General features: G+C 39.8%; 1 protein-coding gene across 3 annotated transcripts in view; it reads left to right on the forward strand.

Annotated features, from left to right (window-relative positions):
* The window catches only part of Zeb1 (zinc finger E-box binding homeobox 1), a 173,051-nt gene that overhangs the window by 21,240 nt on the left and 130,586 nt on the right, over positions 1-21,225 (forward strand). The window lies entirely within an intron of this gene.

Consider the following 21,225-nt stretch of genomic DNA (forward strand, 5'->3'; position numbering starts at 1 on the left):
TAGAGTCGTTCCAACACCTCTTTCACCAAGGTCCCTGAGACTTGTGGGGAGGGGTGGGCTAGGTACCATATAGGGCTGAGTACTCCAGTCTTTCACTCTCTACAGTGAACAGTTGAACCTCTGTGTTAATTACCACCTACTGCAAAGAGAAGGCCTCCCTGATGAGGGTCGAAAGATGCACTCATCTGTAGGTATAGTAACAAGTCACTAAGAATTGGTTTCAGACTACATGCCCATTTAGCAGAATAATAGTATTCAGTTCTCCCCTAAGGCCTGTGACCTGTCTGTCGAGCTGCAGGTTCTTGGCCTTGTTAACAGTGCCAGGTATGGGTTTTACCCTGTGAAGTGGGTCCACTCAGAAAATGGTTGTTTACTCCCATAATGAAGACTCTTTCTTAAAATATATTTAGTAAATATTAATTTAAATTAATGAGAAGCATTAAATAGAGATGACATCTAGTAGTTCTATTTAAAAAAATTATATTTAAAGATTTTTATAGATAAGATCTGTTAGTTTCTACCAGAAGAGTTTGCTATGATTCAAGAATTAAGTGAGGGTTGGAATTGTGAGAGGTGAGGTATTAGGACAATGTGAAGTGAGATGTTGGGACAGTGTGAGGTGAGGGGTTAAGGCAGTGTGAGGTTAGAGGTTGGTTGGAGCAGTGTGAGGTGGGGGTTGGAGCAGTGTGAGGTGGGGGTTGGAGCAGTGTGAGGTGGGGGTTGGAGCAGTGTGAGGTGGGGGGTTGGTTGGAGCAGTGTGAGGTGGGGGGGTTGGTTGGAGCAGTGTGAGGTGGGGGGTTGGTTGGAACAGTGTGAGGTGGGGGGATTGGAGCAGTGTGAGGTGGGAGGTTGGTTGGAACAGTGTGAGGTGGGGGGTTGGTTGGAGCAGTGTGAGGTGGGGGGGTTGGTTGGAGCAGTGTGAGGTGGGGGGGTTGGTTGGAGCAGTGTGAGGTGGGGGGGTTGGTTGGAGCAGTGTGAGGTGGGGGGGGTTGGTTGGAGCAGTGTGAGGTGGGGGGGTTGGTTGGAGCAGTGTGAGGTGGGGGGTTGGTTGGAGCAGTGTGAGTTGGGGGGTTGGTTGGAGCAGTGTGAGGTGGGGGGGGTTGGTTGGAGCAGTGTGAGGTGGGGGGTTGGTTGGAGCAGTGTGAGGTGGGGGGTTGGTTGGAGCAGTGTGAGGTGGGGGGATTGGAGCAGTGTGAGGTGGGGGGTTGGTTGGAGCAGTGTGAGGTGGAGGTTGGAGCAAAGGTCAGCCTTAATTAGATGTGTTATCCAGATGTTCATAGCTATTCCCCTCAATGAGTTCTGCATTGTTGTCATTTACTGTCTCATTTTCAAGGCTCTTGTATCACTGCATACATCAGGAACTACGTTTAGTTGAAGAGTAAAGTCTATACATTTTGAGAGATGAAAAAAGATTGGGAGGGTTGTATTATACAGTAAGTCCTTTTAAAGCTATTTAAGATGAAAACAATTTTACTTTTCAGAATTGCTTTTGTGACAAGAATATATTTGGGTGACCTAGAATTGTTTTTCTTCTCTAGATTTGTTGCATATTTTAAGTATATGGTGAATATAGCTTTTGGTGCTCTGGCATGGCTTCCAGGTATAACTACTTTCCAGAAGCTCTAACATCTTACTAACAGTATTCAGACCAAAGCAAGCCAGGCAGCTCCATGAGGCTCCTGTTCTCTAGGGAGGACTGTGGGGAATCTGCCCATTGAAGCATTAGGTAGCAGTGGTCAGAGAGGAAGGTGCCTAGAAGAAAAACATTAGCAGAGACAGCTCATTCATTCATGGGGATATTTTGCTAAAAAGGGAATCCTGTCTTCTACATTCCCAGAATTTGACAGTACTGGAAAAGTTTGAAAGCTTCCCAAGTACAGATCTGTGCACAAATAGACATTCTTTTACTCTAACGTGGTACCTCTGAGGAAGGTTTGAGACAGAGAGAGAGAGAGAGAGAGAGAGAGAGAGAGAGAGAGAGAGAGAGAGAGAGCGCGAGAGCGAGAGCGAGCTAGAGAAATTAAGGATTCTTAAGTGGGAAAGAACGTTAAAATCCATCTAGTACGGTTTGCCTTATAGAGAGGCCCAGAACGTTATGTGGTCTGCCTCAGAAGCAGAAGCTGCCACTTCCTTACTGCATTTGGTTGGTTAGCAGAGGGACAGTCACTGTTGAGGACTGTGACAGAAGAGCCCCTGCAGTAGGTGTGTGCACTGCACTAACCATCACGTCTGCAGAAAAGCACTATCAGTGTCTGTGTGGAAAATGCTGCTATCTCTGCAGACAGGAGAAATTTGTCACTGAGCTGGGTATCCCAGCTACTCACAGATATCTCTAGTAAATACTTGATCTTCAGAACTTTAGTTACAGAGTAATAATTTAAGTCTGAAAGCTGGTGTGCAGAAGAAGCCTGCGGGGAACCCAGCTCCTTCACAAGGCACATTAGCAGATGCCTTAGCAGTTTGTATGACACATAATGGCATTGAGAATAATGTTTCTTTTAGTTACTTTAAACTTTATCATTAGTGTGTATGATGTGCTTGTGTGGGTGTGTACATATCATGGCATACATGTAGAGGGCAACAAATAACTCTGGGGAGTTGGTTCTCTCCTTTATCTTCACGAAGGTTCCAGGGATCAAACTTGGGTTGTCAGGCTTTTGTGGTAAGCCCCTTCACCTGCTGAGCCATGTCACCAGTCCTTAGTGGGTTTTTTTTTTTTTTTTTTTTTTTTTTTTTTTTTTTTTTTTTTTAACAAACAATACTTGAGTGAAACTTGAGAGTCAATTTATTTTTTTCTTATTGAAGCCGAATTTGCCTTTGATAGTCTAATTCTGTGTTGGAAAGGTGAAGAACAGAGCACTTACTGAAGAGCACAATGGGATATCAATGTAGAATAGGAACTTTTTAAAAAGTAACCTTTCTTCACTGCCTTTTAATTTGCAAAGGGAATTTAATAAATCTTATTAGGTTACACACATACCATTCCAGCCTTAGAAGCATAACCATGCATGTTTAATAAGTTACCATTCTCAGAATATATTCTGTTGACTCAGCCTTTTCCTTGGAAGTAGGTGAGCTTTGCAGGTGTTCTAGGGCGTGAGTTCTGTAGCACCTCAGTATAGCTAACCCTTGATGTGTCATGTTTAAAGTAAGAGCAGGATCACACTCAGGATCTCCCCACTTCCTTTCCTCCAGGTTCTCAGTACTTATTTTTGATTGGCCTTGAACTCTGTATAGACTGAGGTGGTCTTGAACTCAGAGATCTGCCTGCCATTGCCTTCTAGGTGCTGAGATTAAAGGCGGTCACCACCATGCCTGGGATGCACTTTTCTAGAACACCCTGTAGAGATTTCTGTTCTGTTGGTACAGTACAGTTCAGCTGTAATAGTGTAGACTTGAAGTCTGTCTCCGGTGTAGGGAACTTGCTGTATTTATTATTTTTTGGTCTCATAAGATGAAAATTAATTTGCAATACTAGTTTTATTTTAATCACAGTGGGGCTGGGGATGGAACTAAGTGGAATAGTGCTAATGTAATATGCATAGGGCCCTAGGTACCATCCCCAGTACAGAGAACAAGGGTCTTGTGTGCATGTAGAGGCCAGAGGTCAACCTTGGGTATTCCTAGCAAGCCATTCCAGTTTTTTAGATGGTTCTAATTTGATCTGGAACACGTTGATTAGACTAGGTTGGCTGACTGGACTTGCCTGTCTCTGCTTCCCCTGTGCTGGGATTCAAGCACAGCGTAGGAACACCCCTGGCCATTTAGTTTAGTTTCATGTGTTTTCTTTTTAAATACTTTTAAAATTAAAACAATTATTTCAACTTTCCCCTCTCTTTCCTCCCTTCAGCCCCTCCCAGATAGTCCCCCTCCAACCCTTTCCATGTCCCCCTCAGCTCTCAAGTTGATAGTCTTTCTCTTATTGTTATTGTTGTATATGTGTGTGTACACAAATATATATATAAATACAAACTTGTAAGTGCATTTCTGTTGTTTGTGTGTTAGTTTCAGGGTTGACCACTCTGCATTGGGCAACAACCGTTTTAAAGGGGCTCATCCCTTTTCCCCCAGCAGTTATTAGCCATGAATAGTTCTTTGTCTAGAGGCGAGACCCTGAGAAATTTTCTGCCTTCCATGTTAACGTGTACTGATTGTACAATTGTTCTGGTCTTGGTTTTGTGACTGTTTCTAGGAGAAACTTTCACAGAAGATACTTCCTGGTTGTTTTATTTTGTTTTTTGTTTTTGTTTTTGGCTCTTAATTCTTTCTGCCCTCTCCCCCACAGTGTCATAGATGCAGGAGCTGTGATGTAGATGTATCCACTGGGGCTGGGCTCTTGACAATCTGTTGATCTCTGCATTGTGTCCAGTTGTGGTTTTCTCTAATGGTCTCCATGTGCTTTACAGAGAAGTTCCTTTAATGAGGGGTGGTAGCTGCCCATACTTATGGGTATAAGGGTAACTTTTAGAATGTAGTAAGGAATTATGCTGGTCTAACAAACTGGTGGTAATAGATTGTTCTCTAAGTCCATGAAGCTAGCTAGTTTCCAGAACAAGGCATGATTTCTCTACTATTGAATGGGCCTTAAGCCCAATTAGACAGCTCTTGGTTACTACCCGCATTAGGGATAGGTATCCTTTATCAATGTCTGGCCATGTTGGCCATTGTGTTCATAAGTATTGCAGCTGGGGAGGTCTATTTAACTGCTTCCCTTCCTTGGCAGCTTGCCTAGTATTTTCTGGTACCGTGGAGGCTAGTCACAGGAAAGAGGCTTTCAGGTCAGATCCAGTTGGAATCATCCAAGTTTTGTGTCCTAGGAACCCACCCTTGACCTTTGAGAGGCAACTAAGGGCTATATCAATAGTTTGTATAGTTTTGAGAATCACCTGGACTACCCTGTCCCACCATGTGACATGCCTAGAACTGGGTTTTTGTTTTGTTTTGTTTTTTTGGTTTTTTTTTTTTTTAGTCTATTATTCTTGTGGGGAACATTGTTAGCCCAAGTGACTTGACTTCATTTAACACGTGTGTGTGTGTGTGTGTGTGTGTGTGTGTGTGTGTGTGTGTGTTTGTGTCTTTGTATATCACACTTATCAATGTTGTGTATAACTTTAGGTAAATATATGATTCCTTGAGGCTTTATCAAAGAACCTCAATGTTATTTGTGCCCTGTCCCTTCTCTGTATTTGAAGGAGGGCAGTCAGTACCCCTGGCTTTTTTATGTAGATCCTGGAGAATCCCAACTTAGGTCATCGGATTGCATGAAAAGCACCTGACTGACAGAGCCATTTCCCTAGATACAAGCAAATGGATATCTTACATTTTGTAAGTTATTTTCTTCTTATATATTATTAGCACCTATTTAAAATTCAAGATTCTACCCATATCTGTGTGGATCTCAATGTAAAAGAATGTGTTTGGTTTGGATATGTCCTTAAAGATGTATCCCCAGATACCACTTGATGTTGGAAAATGCCTTTTTAACTAAAACTACCATAAACAACAGTTCGTGTTGATCCATTATAGTTGTTTGATATGTAGCATCTCTCCTTATCGTTAGACCTACTTTTTCATCATAAATACCTGCCATGAATATTTTCAGTTAAATACTCTGTTGCTGAGCTCTACCCCATCATGAATATATGCACTGAAAGTTTGTATCTTTATCCTGATGATAAAGTCTGGGATAAGAGTTGTTGGACATATGCTTTGAAAACATTAATTCATGCCTTCTGGTAGGAATCCAGGATCCTATCACAGGATTAATGGGGACATGTAGAGAATAGCAAATGTGTCCAAAAACATGGTTTTAACCTTCGTTATGCTATGTACTGATTATCAGTACCTGGGTAACAACATAGCTTATGTGGACTGCACAGTCCTCATGATGACTCATAGATGAGTTCTGACTGGTCTACCACCCCCAATTCTCAATGCATAAAAATGTGGTTTAGGAATGACCAGTACTGATATCTTAGTACCTGGTTTTTCTAGGGGGGAAGAATAGAACTAAGAATTAAATGTACCCAGAGACAATAGGAATGTTGCACAAAATATGTTTTTTTTTAAAAGATGGTTTTTAAAATATTTTTTATCATGTGTGCATGTATATGTGACATGATACACATGTGGAAAGCAGAGGACACTTTGTGAGGGTTAGTTGTTTTTCCATTACATGGGTTTTAATGATCAAACTCAGGTTACAAGGCTTGGTGGCAAGTGTCTTACACCACAGTCACCTTGCTGGTCCTTTTTAGAAAATTTACCTATTTTTAACATGTTATTTGCTTGTGGGCGGGGGTAGTACATGTGCCACTGTTGAAGTATGGAGCTCCAAGGACAGATTGCAAGAGTTGATTCTTTCCTTTTACCTCATGGATTCCAGGTCTAAAACTTGTGGGTTGATATCTTAGCAAGAACAAGGTCAAGTAAAATTATGTAGATGCTTCTGAGCTTAGGGATTTTCACATAGTTTCAAATAAAGAAAGCATAATAGATGCCTAACTTCAGAGGTATATAACTCTCCAGAAGAAATTGTGTGCTTAGCAGGTTTTAAGTTTCAGAATAAACCTATATAAGTACAATTCACTTGTTCACAAAATGATGTTTGATTATTTTCAAGCTGAAAAAATAAATCTATATTTATGCTAAGTAACATTTTATTGTGAATATACTGTGAAATGGCTTAATCAAGCTAACAAATGTATTACTCTTTTGTTTATTTGTTTTTGTTTCTGTTTTTCAAGACAAGGTTTCTCTGTGTAGCTTTGGAGCCTTTCCTGGAACTAACTCTGTAGCCAAGGCTGGCCTCAAACTCACAGAGATCTGCTTACCTCTGCCTCCCGAGTGCTGGGATTACAGGCGTTGTACCATCATGGCTTGTGTTCAAATGTATTACTTTAGTTTTCTTGTTGAGAAGGCTTAGTCTTCCTAGCCATCTTCAAATCTGTATTGTCATAAACTATAGTGACCATGATGGCGTTTTCTTCTTACTACAGAGAAGTTATAGCTCTTTACTTGTGAACTAAAATTTTGCTATTGTTGAACCATATATCCCGCCCTCCATTCTTATGTTATTTTTCTGAGAAATGTATTTCAGCTCCTTTTTAATTTAAAAAGAGGTTTTTTTTCTGCTGCAGACTTGATTCTACCTATGTTTTCAATCCTAAGTTCTTATTAGATATATAATTTTCAAATATTCTCTACCCATTGGTGGATTGTTCCCTTCAGTCTTTCTCTTTTCTTTGCTGTGAAGATAGTTTAAATTTGTAATCCCATTTAAGTTTTTCTCATCTGTGTTTTGGACTCATCCCCAAAAGTTATTGCCAAGGCCAGTCCAGCCACATGTACCCATTTTTCTCTGTTGTGTCTATATAATGTGCAGTCTGATGTTTAGGTCTTTAATCTAGTTTGAGTTGATTTGTTTTATGTGGTATAAGGTCACAGTCTCATTTTACCCATCTACATGGAGACACACACAATACTATTTATTAGGGAGATTCTTTCTCAATTGTCTACTGTTAGCTTCTTCGTTGTAAATATGTTGGTGCATCCATGGATATTTGTTCATATTTTTAAAGTAAATTGTTTTGCAGGAAGATGAGGCAAGGCTGTCCATCCGTTGGAGTGCAGACTAGGCCTGTTTTTCTTTCAAGAAGCAAGGGCCTTCTCTCTGCCCTTATTCAGAGAAGACTTCATCTCTATTAATAATTTAGAGAAACAAACGTTATTAATGGTTGTGGGGGAAATCTGACTCTAGCTTGTCTCTGCTGCTCAAGAGCCAGGACTTCCTTTCTGGAGTCTTCAGTAAGGTAAATCTCAACAGCACTCAGCAGTAGAAAAAGATTTGTTTCCAGCAATTTAAGACGCTTGGTCATCTGTCAGGCACAAATACGAGAGCACGTCTACACTAGGGTTCCTGAATGAAGAACAACAGAGGAGCAGTCTGTTAGTGCCAAGGAGCTGGTTAATGCCGTGAAAGCTGCTTGCTGATTTGGGGTCACTTAAAAATTGGCATCTTGGTGTGCTTTTAAAATTTATAATTAAAGATATAAATTTTGGATACACCATAATCTGTTATATTGTTAAATATTCCTAAGCAGAGGAAAACATTACAGGTTGGCTAAAGAGTAATAATCTTGCAACTTTTCATTCTCGGGGTTCACTATTGAGAGTGCCCTGATAGAGTGTTAGTTAGAAATAGTGAGTTCATGGCTTGACTGGATAAATAATTCATACCGTACAAAAGAGGCCTTTTCTCTTCCCAGTTCCTTTCTCCCCATTATGTTCCCTTTCTTTCTTTCAAAAGGCCCCTTCACAGCCCAAGAGCAGCTCTGTGTGAATATGGAAGGGCTGGGCATGGTTTCAACCTCAGGCTTAGCTGAGTCTGGGGTCACGTCAGAGAATGAAAAATGTCTTCAATGTGTATTCTGTAGTAGCAACTGAGAAAAATATACTGGTTGAAGTTTGGAGGACCTCAAATCCTCATGATAGAAAAGCACTCAACACTTCTAGCTAAATATAGTTTTACTTTTGAAAAATACTTCAGTATACCTATTTTTAAAATTGTTTTAAAGTTGGGTAAATCACTAGATTTCTCCTACTTTTTTCAGAATCCTTTTACTACATTAAATAAAATGTCCAAGAGAACATAGGATTTTAAATTTTCTTTAATTTTTAAAATCCTTTTAATCTGTGAGAAATTTGAAGATTTATAATGTTTATGTTGAAGTCTAGCTTGTCCTACTTTTCATTCTATTAAAAAGTAGGAGTTCTGCCATATACTTTTGTCTGCTCTGTGGCTTGTGACTCTCAGTGATTTGTTGGCACAGGGCCCCTGCCTTCTAGTTGGGTATTGGCTGAGGGCAACACTATTGGAGAGGGAGTTTACCCTTCATCAGTAAACTTCACCCTTAGTTTTGGTTGGAAGTATGGAATATCCAAAGCAGCAACAGAAAGTGAAATTTGTGTTATTTAAGCACTTTTCATGTTATAGGACGTTGGGACTTATTAACAGACATTTAAAGTCAATGGACTGTAATCTAAACTCCTATATCAAAGGGAAATATTTGTGAATGGGAGTTCTGCTGGCTCTCCAATATACCATGCTTCATCAATGTGTTTGTCCTTAAGGTTTTAAGTAATATAAATGAACAGGTTTGGTAGAATTCAATGCCCTATGCTCTATCATATACTAATTCTTCATATGATGTAGACTACATGATACAGAATACATAGCATACAAAGCTAATTTAAGTACTGTATTTTCATAGAAGTAAAATTGGTCTGTTACCCACTTGCCTTTTTCTCAAACTTGAAGTACTGCCTTTATTTTCTTAGGACTTAACAGTTTCTGCAATATTAACTTTAGAAATAATAGTAATTTTGTGACAGGTGATTTTAAATACTGAGTCATGTTTTGGTTTGTCTTTTAAATTAAATGAAACCATCAACAAGTCTTAAAACTCAGGCTTTACTATGGTTTTTTCCATAGTTCTATTTCAGTAGTCACTAAAACCAACTGTTGGCGAGTTTTACTGGACTTTCAATGCTGATGGTGGTATTTTTGAAATTCATTTTTAAGGAGTGTTTCTTTCACTTACTATTGCATAGAAAGCAGCCTTGGAGTTCAGTGGCTCAAAACAACAGTAATTCACTATCATAGTTTGGAGGACTGACTACATGGTTCTTACTTTGTTTGTGTTCCAGCATGGGTGCTGGGGAGGGTGGCCGCAGTGTCCTGGTCCCTAGCTGGCAGAGGATTTCAGAGTGTTCCAGAGACAGAGGCAGGAGCGGCACCTTGTTTGTTGGTTTGTTTTGTCACTGTAAGTTTCTAATGATTGTGCTAAAGGGTTTCAGGAATAATTACATCAGACCCACCCCATGTACCAAGGGAAGAGCCTAGAATCACTGAGCTCCTGTATGCAGGGCAAACTAAAGCCACACTCCAAAGGTTTCCCCGCCCCCATGACCACCTGTGACTTGGAATTCTAAGTTTGTATTCCAGAAGGTGGATGGCTTCATTGTCCTTTCACAGAACAAATCACAGCACTGACACTCAGCGTGGGCTCCTGGGTAGGTGCTGTGAGTCATCTCACTTAGCAGAGGACACCTGGCTGGAAAGCCTGGTCTGCAGGGTTCATCCTCCACCTGCTTCTCCCAGATCCTAGGGGGCCTTCGATGTTCAGAGAGGCAGAGGTCTTCACCAAGGTGATCTGAGAAGCTGTACTTTCCTAAAGTTTCCCAGAATAATACATTCTGCCCATTTGTTGGTTAAAATAGGTTCTGTAACTAGCCTGAATCAAGAAATCTGCTCTTTATGGCAAGGAACTGAAGTAAATGGATGATGAGACTGTGACTTGCATGTGTTTCAGGCATCCAGTGTGAGTTACAGAACATATACTCCAAGACAGTAGTTACAGATATTTTAGTAAAATATTGTAGTTATCTCAAGTCTTTATCTTTTATACTCCTTGCATATATATATACACATATATATACATACATATATATGTATATATATATTTATAGTGCCCATCTGAAAATGTTAGAGCAGTTTTGGCATTTACATATCTTCATGCATGTACTAATGGTATAGCTAGTTACACACTATACCATACAGGCTGTGTAAAGCGTAGTGGGCTATTTGGTAAAAGTATTTTAAATAGATGATTGACTCTTCTTACTTACCATAGCTCTACATTATATGTTATATTCTACTTTCCATTTTCCAGAACAATCTTGTGACTTTCTTAAGCAGCCACCCCCACCCTGTCAGCTCCAGAAGTTTTTTTATGATCTGTTTTCCAGATCACTAGCCATTTGGATTTAAGATGCTGAGTAATGAAAGATAGTAATTTTCCATTGGCCATTTATCCACCCCCCCTTGGCCATGGGCGTGGTGATGGGAATGACACAGAGGGCTTGTGCATGCTAAGCCGCAAGCCCTTATCAGAGAAATGTCCCTCCACCTCGGTGGACCTACTTCAGAAAGACAAAGACAACCCTTCTGTGATTACTGATTGGGAGCTGAAGTTTGCTTTGAGCCAGCTGGTGTTGGCTCTAACCTTCCTCCAGCCTGCAATACTGCCGATACAGAGTTTCATTTCCAAGTCAGAGTCACAGAAACCTAGTCCTCCATAAAGGGGAGGATAAAAATGCATGTCCTAATTTGCTCTGAAAAATAATATTGAGGACTAAGTTGGTTTTAAACAATGTCTACAAAAGGCAAAACTAAATAAAATGTTATTGTTGCAAAACAGGTAATTAAAAGAATGGAGCTAGGCATAAAGAAGAACTTTGGAGCCCTAAAAATGAGTAGCTCTTAGAATATATCAGAGAAAGAGGGTGAGTGTGTGTGTGTATGTGTGTATGTAGGAGGAGGGTGAGTGCTGGGTATTTGGGATTTTCCTGGGTTTGCCAGTTTGACACTTAGAATTTGAAGTTTCAGCTACATTCTATGAAGAAACAATTTTCCATATTATGGTAAGAGTTTGCTTTTGGATCACTGGCTCTAGAAATAGTCTCCTAGATAAACTAAGAGGCTGACATTTTGCAAAGATAGTTCTGAGAAGTCTTAGGAGTTGCTGTAGTCTCTTAAGCAGTGGTGTTTCTTGTGGTCTTTTTTGTTTTAATCAGGTACAGCGAGTCAGATCCAGTGAAGGCATAGACTGACATTGGCCACTAGAAAAATCCCAATGACGGTGCAGTAGAGTTCGTGCTCACCTAAGTGGAGAGGGCGCCTTCCGACAGTCTATCCCACAGTACCGTGGCCGTCGGACAGTATCCCATAGTACTGGGCCATGTGGCATTCAGCCTCATCATTGCCAATGTTCTGGGAGGGATCCTAAATTGAAGATTTTATGTGGGTTAGTTGGTAATTGTAATCAAATGCCTGTAAAACAGCCTGTGCTGATCATTGTACTAAGCATGTTTACCTGTGGCAAATACTTGGCCCTTGCTTCTGCCTTATGAAAGCTTCAAGAGATAATTTAAAGATAAAGAAAACTATAAATATTGAAAGACAGAAGATAAAGAAAGGAAGAAATATTATCTTTAAGTAGAAAGTGTACTGTGTGTTACATGTTTACTCTAAGTTCAAGAAGCTATTCACAGTCACTAGAAGAGTTCTCATATGCTTTTAAGCATCTGCCTCACAAGTTCAGCCATCTGAAACAGAACATATAAAACTGGTAACTCAAGGGAAGAGAGCATGTAGCATGTAGGAAGCCAGTGAACTAGCCAGATGAGGGCATTGTGTTTTCTCTTTAACTCAGAAATAAAGAATGGAAGGAATGCATCCAGTGTCATCCTAAATGGAGGAAAAGCTTGAAGCAGCCCACCAGTCAGGAATGAGGCAGGGCTGTCCACTGTCCCTACTTCTCTTCAGTACTGTACTCAGAGCACTAGCTGGAGCCGTAAGGCAGAAGAGGGAAGTTAAAGGATACAACTAGGGAAAGAGAGAGTCATCCATTGCTCTTTACAGGTCATGTATTCTACATGAGAGATCCCAGCAGTCCAACAGCAAACGTAGAGGAAGAGTTCATGAACACACTCCAATTCACAGCAGCCGCAAAGGAAATAAACTTGTAGGAATAAGCCTAACAGAGGTGGTGAAGGACCTCTATAATGAAAAATGTAACCTCTGAAGGAAGATTAAGGCACTACAAAATGGAAAGGAGTCCCATATTCATGGGTTGGTAGAATTAATTTGGTAAAAGTAACCATTTTACCAAAAGCCGTTTACAGATTCAGTCCAATGCCGATCAAATTCCCCATCTCATTCATCACAAAATAGAAAAAAAAAACTATCATAAAATTCATATAGAATCACAAAAGATTGCAGATAGAAAAAAGTCCTGGGCAAAAGAACAATGTTGGAAGGATTACCATCCCAAATGTATCTCAAGACACATTACAGAACCATAGTAATTAAAATAATATAGTCCTGGCAGAAAACAGACATGTAGACCAGTAGAACAAAATTGGAAACCCAAACCTATGCTGAAGAAAAGAAAGCATCTTCAGTGAGTAGAAAACTGGACATTTATATACAGAAGAATGAAATTAGAGCCATATATATCACCTTGCACCAAAACTAACTTCAGATGGATCAAAACCCAGTTGTGAAACCTGAAACCTGACTGTCAGACATTGACCACCTAGACAATGTCTACATGATACAGGTGTAGGACAGAACTTTCTGAATAGGACTTCATTTGCTCAAGAATTAAGCCTGTCAGTTGAAAAATGAGACTTTGTAAAACTAAGAAGCTTCTACACAGCTAAAAAAAAAAAAAAAAAAACAAGCAAAGAGAGAATATTTATCAGAGATATATCTGACAGAAGATTAATATCCAGAATACATCAAGATCTCAAAAAACAAAGTTAAAAAAATGGGCCAGAGATCTGTACTGAGGGTTCTTAGAAGAACTAAAAATGGTTGAGAACTCTCTCAGGAATGTTCATCATCCCCTGCAACTAGGGAAATGCTTATCAAACAACTTTAAGTTTCCATCTTACCCTAGTCAAAGGGCAAAAATCAACAAAACCATCAGTAAGAAATGGTAGAAAGGATGTGGCAGGAAGGAAATCCCCATTCAGTATTGATGGGATGGAAAACTGACCACTGAATAATAAAAAAATACTGAGCACCACTTGAATAATTGTCAGACCCTGTTATAGCCCCCAGCACCACAGCAAATGAATGGATAGATGAATGATTGATAAAATGGAATGTCTACAATGTGTGATCTCTTTCTTATGACTCAGTCATAAAAGCAAAGTTCAAATAATGGGTCATTTACAAAAACACATTATTTTTTAAGATCTTAAGTCTCTTATGAAGATGTTCATTACATTGTGCCATTTTGACTGAAATGTCTTAAACTAATTAACCATATATTTCCTTTCAGTTTTCAAATTTCTGAGTATCAATATTTTAGTTTTTGGGTCGCACAGACATTACAAACAGATGGAGCCAAATGGTTTCTGTGTTTCACTGCCAGCTTAGCTCTTTGACCATGCTCTGACTTCTCGTTATTTGGTTCCCTTTCAGATTCTTTGCACAGAATTGGTCTGCGTGCATGCATGTGTGCATGCGTGTGTGTGTGTGTGTGTGTGTGTGTGTGTGTGTGTGTGTGTGTGTGTGACTTTAAATAAGGGTGACAAAGCAAGGAAATGACTGTGGTTTGGATTGAGATGTTTTAGAATCGTTGTCACACAGAAGGTCACATCTGTTAAGTCGCCTGCTGCCTTGCTAATTATCCTGTGGGAGCTTGCTTAAAAAGCTGGACCTTGTCCTTCAACTCTCTGCCTTGAGCCCCCTAGGCTTGGCTGCATGCTGCTGCCCTGCCCTGCTGCTCTAACATGTCTTTAAACATTTGCAGGTCAAATGACCCTTTCACAGGGGTCACCTAAGACCTTCAGAAAACAGATTTTTACATTACAATTTGTAACAGTAGCAAAAGTACAGTTATGAAGTAGCAATGAAATAATTTTATCATAGGGAGTCACCACAATATGAGCTGTATTAAAGGGTTAAAGCATTAGGAAGGTTGAGAATAACTGCTCTAAAGCTTGTTAAAGAGGAAAGGTAATCAGAATCAGATCAATAAGAACTTCATTCAGTGCTGTAGAATCTCAAATTTCATTTAGAATTTTGTAAAACTTTGTAAGTGTTGTAATTTGCTGTCTGAAGGTTTGTAAAATTTAAATTTCAAAACAAACTTCAGTTAAAAACTTTATTTCAGAATTTATAATAGCTTTTATTTAACCCATATATCTCCAATGTACAATTTATGCAATAAGCATGCTGAATATATAGCTAGTTTTATGACATTTCAGTAGAAAACAAAACACAGCCTCTACCTCTTTGGAGCTGTTCCTCGGTGATATGAACTGTTGATTGAAAAGATCAGAATGTGCTGTCCAAATCTACAATAATTTCTGGGAACAAGATGGACTCAAATCATGGATGTGATTTTTGATTTAAGATTTCTTTATGTTTAAAAGATTGATGATGTGGTTAAAGGTGGGTTCGGTCTAACTGAACAAGGATTCTTGCTCCTACTGGAAAGATGATTTTTTTAAATTGAAATTTGACTATAAACACTTGATAGATATGTTGGCATTAAATACGGCAAAACTTTTTGTGGTATTTTTCGTTGACTGTTTTTGCATGTTTTACATTATTTAGTTGCCAAAATAATTTGTTGTACATAATTTAAGGTTATAACTCTAGATTGTTAATTTGAAATCTGGCCTTTTACTAAGGTCCTGAGGTGTATCTTTAAGGTACCAATTTGAGAGAGGTGTGTGTGTGTGTTTTATTGAAAATAGTTTTTTCCCCCTCTCATAATATATCCTGACTATGGCTTCCCTCCCTTTACTCCTCCCATTTCTTCCCCCTCCCCTCCCATCCAGGTCTATAATTTGATAAAACAGAAAGTAATACATTGGAGTTAGAGAAACCAAACAAAAGAAAAAGAACCCAGGACATGGCACACTCAGGAATTCCATAAAAACACTAAACTGGGAGTCATGATATATGAAAAGGACCTAGTGCAGGCCCTGTGCCTCCTGCCTCAGTCTCTGTGAGTTCATGTGTTTTGATGATGTTGACTTAGAGGACCTTGTTTTCTTGGTGCCCTCCACTCCCTCTGGCTCCTATACTCTTTCTGCCTCTTCCTTTGCACAATTCCCTGACATTGGGGAGGAATTGATAGAGACATCTTACTTAGCATTGAGTGTTCCAAGGTCTCTGGTTCTCTGCATATTGTCTGGCTGTGGGTCTCTGTATCTGTTCCCATCTGCTGCAGGAGGAAGCTTCTCTGATGATGGCTGAGCAAGGCACTGATCTATGAGTATGGGAGGTCATTAGGAGTCATTTTACTGCTATGTGGGTTTTTTCTTTCTTTTCTTTTCTTTTCTTTTCTTTTCTTTTCTTTTGCTTTCTCTCTCTCTCTCTCTCTCTCTCTCTCTCTCTCTCTCTCTCTCTCTCTTTCTTTCTTTCTTTCAATAATATTTAGTTTTACCCTAGGTCCCTGGGCCACCCTGTCTCAGGCTCTTTGTCACCCAAGCAGTATCTATTATAGGTTCCATCTTGTGGAGTGGGTCTTCCGTCAAATCAGATAGTGGTTGGTTACCCCCACACACACACAAGCTTTGTGCCACCATTGCACTGGCATTTCTTGCAAGGATACCATTGTCCTTTCAAGGGTTTGTGGTTGGGTTGCTGTTTACGTTTCTCTTTTGGTAGAGTGTGGGGTACCTTCCTGTACCAAAGACTCGAGAACATGGGGTGAAGACTCTATATGGGCACCAGCTCCATTTCTGTTCCATGAGTTGTGTGGGTGTCTTCAGCAATGGGACCTTGTTGTCAGTTTGTGGAGAGCAACCTATTGTCCTGGCAATAGCCTGGGTTGTTTGAGGATTCCCATTGGGACCCTTTTGGCCGACAACTCAATTAGATGTAACCCAGTCCTGGTACTGGAAGCTTCATTTGGTGACACAACATGCCCAGTTGGGGCTCTGTATTCCCCCATTATTTGGTGACTGCCTTCATATATGAAAATGTAGGCATTTATAGCTTGAAACTAGTTGGCCATTATTTTCTAGGCATTCTGTGTATGAAGCTGTTTTGCCTTTTCTTCTCAGTATCAGTTGGGACTTTTAACATGTCTGTTAAAAAGGCACCTGGGAGCTGTCTGCTTTGTCCAGCAAATGAGCACTGATAAATCTGAGGACTGTGTCACATGTTCCCACTTCCCAGTCTCTGCTCAAGCTCCTCTGCCTTTATTGCCACAGCTTAGCTCTTTCCCTGCTCTGAATTCTGTGACCACTACTAAAGCCACATTTGACAGTCTACCATTTCCTTCCTCCACAAAATAGGAAGTTGCCAGAAAAAGAAAAGCCTTCAAAGTTTAAGTCATCTTTGTTACCTGTTTTCTCTCTATAGTTAGTTGATAATTTTTGATGATACTTTGGATTCCCGTCTCTCACTACTGTCCAGTGAGAGGTAAACTGTCCAAACATCAGCTAATATAATCTTCCTGAGTTACTCCTTTGGCTTTTTGATCTGACAGTGAAGAGTATCCTTTCAGGTTGGCAGACACCCAGTGTGTGGCTGATGATGAAATACCTGTAGCTCCTCCATGCTTCTGCTTTCTGCCACACCGTCTTCTTTGTCCTCAAAGTAGTATTTCTTACCTGTAAAAATGTGAGTTGTTTTAAGGCTTACCAAAGACTTGGTGACGTCTTTCCTGTTAATCCCTGACTTGTGTCCTCTGCACTGTGTCCCTCTTGGTTGGTACCGCTAACTAAAGTTCTCTATTCTCCTGGTTTATACTGCTCATTGAACTGGAATAAGCCTTCTGTGGTACCTGAAAACATGGAAGTTGTTTGCCCATCAAGATTCTGGGAGGACATAATATATTGTGCCCCTTTCTGTCAACACTGAGCAGAGCTTACTATGTAGAGTAAGTACTCAAATACTGATACTTATTGTAAACTTTTTGCATAAATAATACTGCTGTTCTCTACCCAAAAAGGGATAAAATACGTATTTTTCTTCAATTCTTTTTTGGCTCAGGATCTCCTTATTTTTGTTTCCATCTGCTTCTGAGTAGTGGACACTGGAGAATGGCTGTAGGCTTCTGGATTGGTTGCATGTGCTTTGCAGAAGGAAGTTAGTTTGTTACTGAACTTTCAAAACTCCAGTTTTGCCAGGTATGGTGGCTCATACCTGTAATCACAACACCCAGAAGGCTCAGGCAAGAGGATCACAGTGAATTCTAGGCCAGCATAGGTGTATGTAGAGTGTTCCCTTCTGGCCAGCATGCTCTGGACTGGAACCCTTTCTCAAAACAACAACAAAACCCACCAGATTTTAAAAAGGAAACTATTTTCTTCTTCTTACTATAGATGGTAAGATAGCATTGCTTTTAGCAGTGTGCTGCATATGTATCTGTGATCTTTGTATTTAACTTAATTCTTTCTAACATTGAACTAATTCTGTTGAGCTATACACACATATGCATATACATTTATAGACACACAGACATATAAAACACTGAGCTTGACACTTGTTGATCAAATAGAATGTAAGTAAAATGCCTTAAGCACATATATTTTGGTACCATGTGATAATCTTTTGTCTTTTAAAATAATAGATGGCCAAAATGTTGCATGCCTTTTGGGTTTATAGCCTTTGATGATGTAGAGGCTGAAAGTGATGAGTGTGGTGTGTATGACAGCACTGACTGGTCACCATTGCTCTTTGTTCACAGACGTTTTGGTGATTTTAGATATTGCCTGATGAGTGCTCTTTTGAGACATATGAGACAGAAAACATGCTACACTTTACTAGAAACAACCAATTTAATACAGTGAAGTCGTAATTGAACTAACAGGCATCTCTTTTTGTATTATAAGTACGTCTAAACCAGGGCTTCTTAAACTCCTCACACTCAAGCTCCTTTTCACTCAAGACATGTTTCTGTGACTCCAGGCTTATATGCATGTACAATAGGCATATAGTTCAAGCACTGATACTCATAAAATACATCTTCAACAGTTCTTTGATGTACTTGTAATTTTTCTTTTGTTAAAGATGAAAGCAAATATGCATACTTGTTTATTTTTTTCCTTAAAAATTAAATTCTGGTTAAATATTTGATACTGTAGGACAAAACATATTCACTGTTTTTCAGAGTTGACTGATGGTTTGATTTTGTAATTATCGTTGCTAAGCATGCCATTCACATCAATACCTAATACAGAATGGCTAAAGTAAGCTGAAGAGAACTTCAGAAAATACTGGAAATTCTGTTCTAATCCCAAGCCTGAAAACTCAACAGCAACACAAATAGTAATTAAAAAATTAAACATTCTTAACACAGTGCATTCCAAGGATACATGTACTTGATACATGCTGAGGAATGGGAGTACGGAAAGATTTAGAAGTCTTTGTTGTCTGTAATTAAGCCATCGTGCTCTGGAAGAGCAGGAAACTGAGCAGCAGCAACAGCTGCCATTTGCCCTGGAGTCTGGAGTCTGCACTGAAACATTGGAAGCAGTATTGAGGCCTGCAAGCATGGCATGTGCAGTGCAAAGTGCACACACTGTGTGTTCAGAGCTGCAGTGCCGTTGTGAGATGCAGCACAGGCTAGGGCCGCCAGAACACCTTGCCTTTGTTACTGTGTGATTTCTAATTAACTTGTAATGTTTACACACCCAGTTATCTGCCCCACCTGAAGCCACAGCTCAGTTAGGAGCTGGGATCCAGTGTTTCAAGAGTTTCTTCTTATATCTGAAGTCTTCAGACCTTTGTTGTTTGTTTTTTTCTCTTTTGGGGGGCCCACCACCCAACTCCCAAATAAATCATACATGGAGGCTTATTTTTATGAATGCCCAGCCCTAGCTTGGCTTGTTTCTTACCAGCTTTACTTAAGTTATCCTGTTTACCTTTTGCCTCTAGGCTTTTCCCATTCTCTTACTTCTGTAAATCTTTTTTTTTTTTTTTGAGCTGGGGATCAAACCCAGGGCCTTGCGCTTGCTAGGCAAGTGCTCTACCACTGAGCTAAATCCCCAACCCTACTTCTGTAAATCTTACTTTTACTCCATGGCTTGCTGTTTATCTGGGTGGATGGCCCCTGGAGTCCTCCTTCTCCTCTGGCTACTACTTCTCTCCTCCCAGATTTCTCCTTCTATGTATTCTCTGCCTGCCAGTCCCATCTATCCTTTCCCCTGACTTGCTACTGGCCGTTCAGTTCTTTATTACCATCAGGTGTTTTAGACAGGCACAGTAACACAGCTTCATCAAGTTAAACAAATGCAACATAAACAAAAGTAGTATACCTTAAATTAATATTCTGAACTCTTGCTGTTCAGGTATATATATACAATACAAATATGCATTATATTGAGAGATTATATGTCACCTGAAACAGTAAGATCTTTGTTTTTCCAATGCTGTATGTGCATAAATTTAGATACACACACACACACACACACACACATGCACACACACACACACACATGCACACACACACACACACACACACACACATGCACACACACACACACACACACACACACACACACACACACAGAGTAAAATAGGGTCCAAGAATGAAAGAGAAGTGGATGTGAAGCCATGGAAATTATAGAGAATTCCATTTTATGAGTCTTTCTTTATCTAACTTTATGGATTATATGATTTGTATTTCCTAAGGCTCATGGGCTATCTGAAAATGTAATATTAGCATGGATGTTCAAATGTTGAAATTTCCATTATTCCTTCCCATGGCGTCTTTTTCTTAATTGCAGTAAATGTAACATGTATTGTTCTTAGGAGTCTTAATTTGATAACTGTGTGACTTAGGGCTAATAGTGGCAGGTTTTATTTATAAAATGAAGAGGTGGTATTAAACTTTAAAACTGTTATACATGTGTTAGAAATGTTCGACTACATGTAGCACATGCATGTATATGCTAGTCTTATGGCACTCACCTGCTGAAATATGAAGCAGCCTTCTTGTGTATGTGTGCCAGCAGTAGTCATGCGTTCCGGATCTTGATTATGTCAGAGAGCCTTGTCAGTTCTGTTCTTGTATTGAAAGTGAGGACTGTGATCATTAGAGTGAGTGAGATGTGTAGAGGTGTGTCTCTACTTCTGAAAGCAGGGCTTTGAGGGATTGGGGGAGGTTTGGGGGCTCATGACTCCGTACACTATCTCTTCTTTTGGCTAAGGAATTTCTCTTTGATCTTCCAGACTGAGGACATGAATACTTGCAAAGCCATATTCTGTGTTCATTCGGTCACTGTTTGCTTTGTGGACTTTATTAAACTAAATAAGAAAAACAACCAAGAGATGGTTCTTGGTGTAAATTAGGCTTCTCAGATTGGCTCCATATGTCATCAACCTGTTCAAAACACTTGCATTGCTGCAGTGGGGTGTGTGTGTGTGTGTGAAATTCAGTCATTCGTGGAACATACTTCTCATACGTGTGTTTCAATGTGTTTATTTCTGTGGTGGATTCCAGTCGTTTGTACAACATACTTCACACACACATGTGCCCCATTAAATTTTGCATTATAAACCCCTTAAGAAAAGAACCTTTCCTTATAGGTCCATAGCACCTGAGAAATAACTTTGTTAGTCTCTGAATAGTTTGTACTGTTGAGGTTTTTGGGTGAAATGTGCGGTTCATAGGGTAGCAAAGT

This window comes from Onychomys torridus, chromosome 5, assembly GCF_903995425.1.
Source record: "Onychomys torridus chromosome 5, mOncTor1.1, whole genome shotgun sequence".
Taxonomy (NCBI): domain Eukaryota; kingdom Metazoa; phylum Chordata; class Mammalia; order Rodentia; family Cricetidae; genus Onychomys; species Onychomys torridus.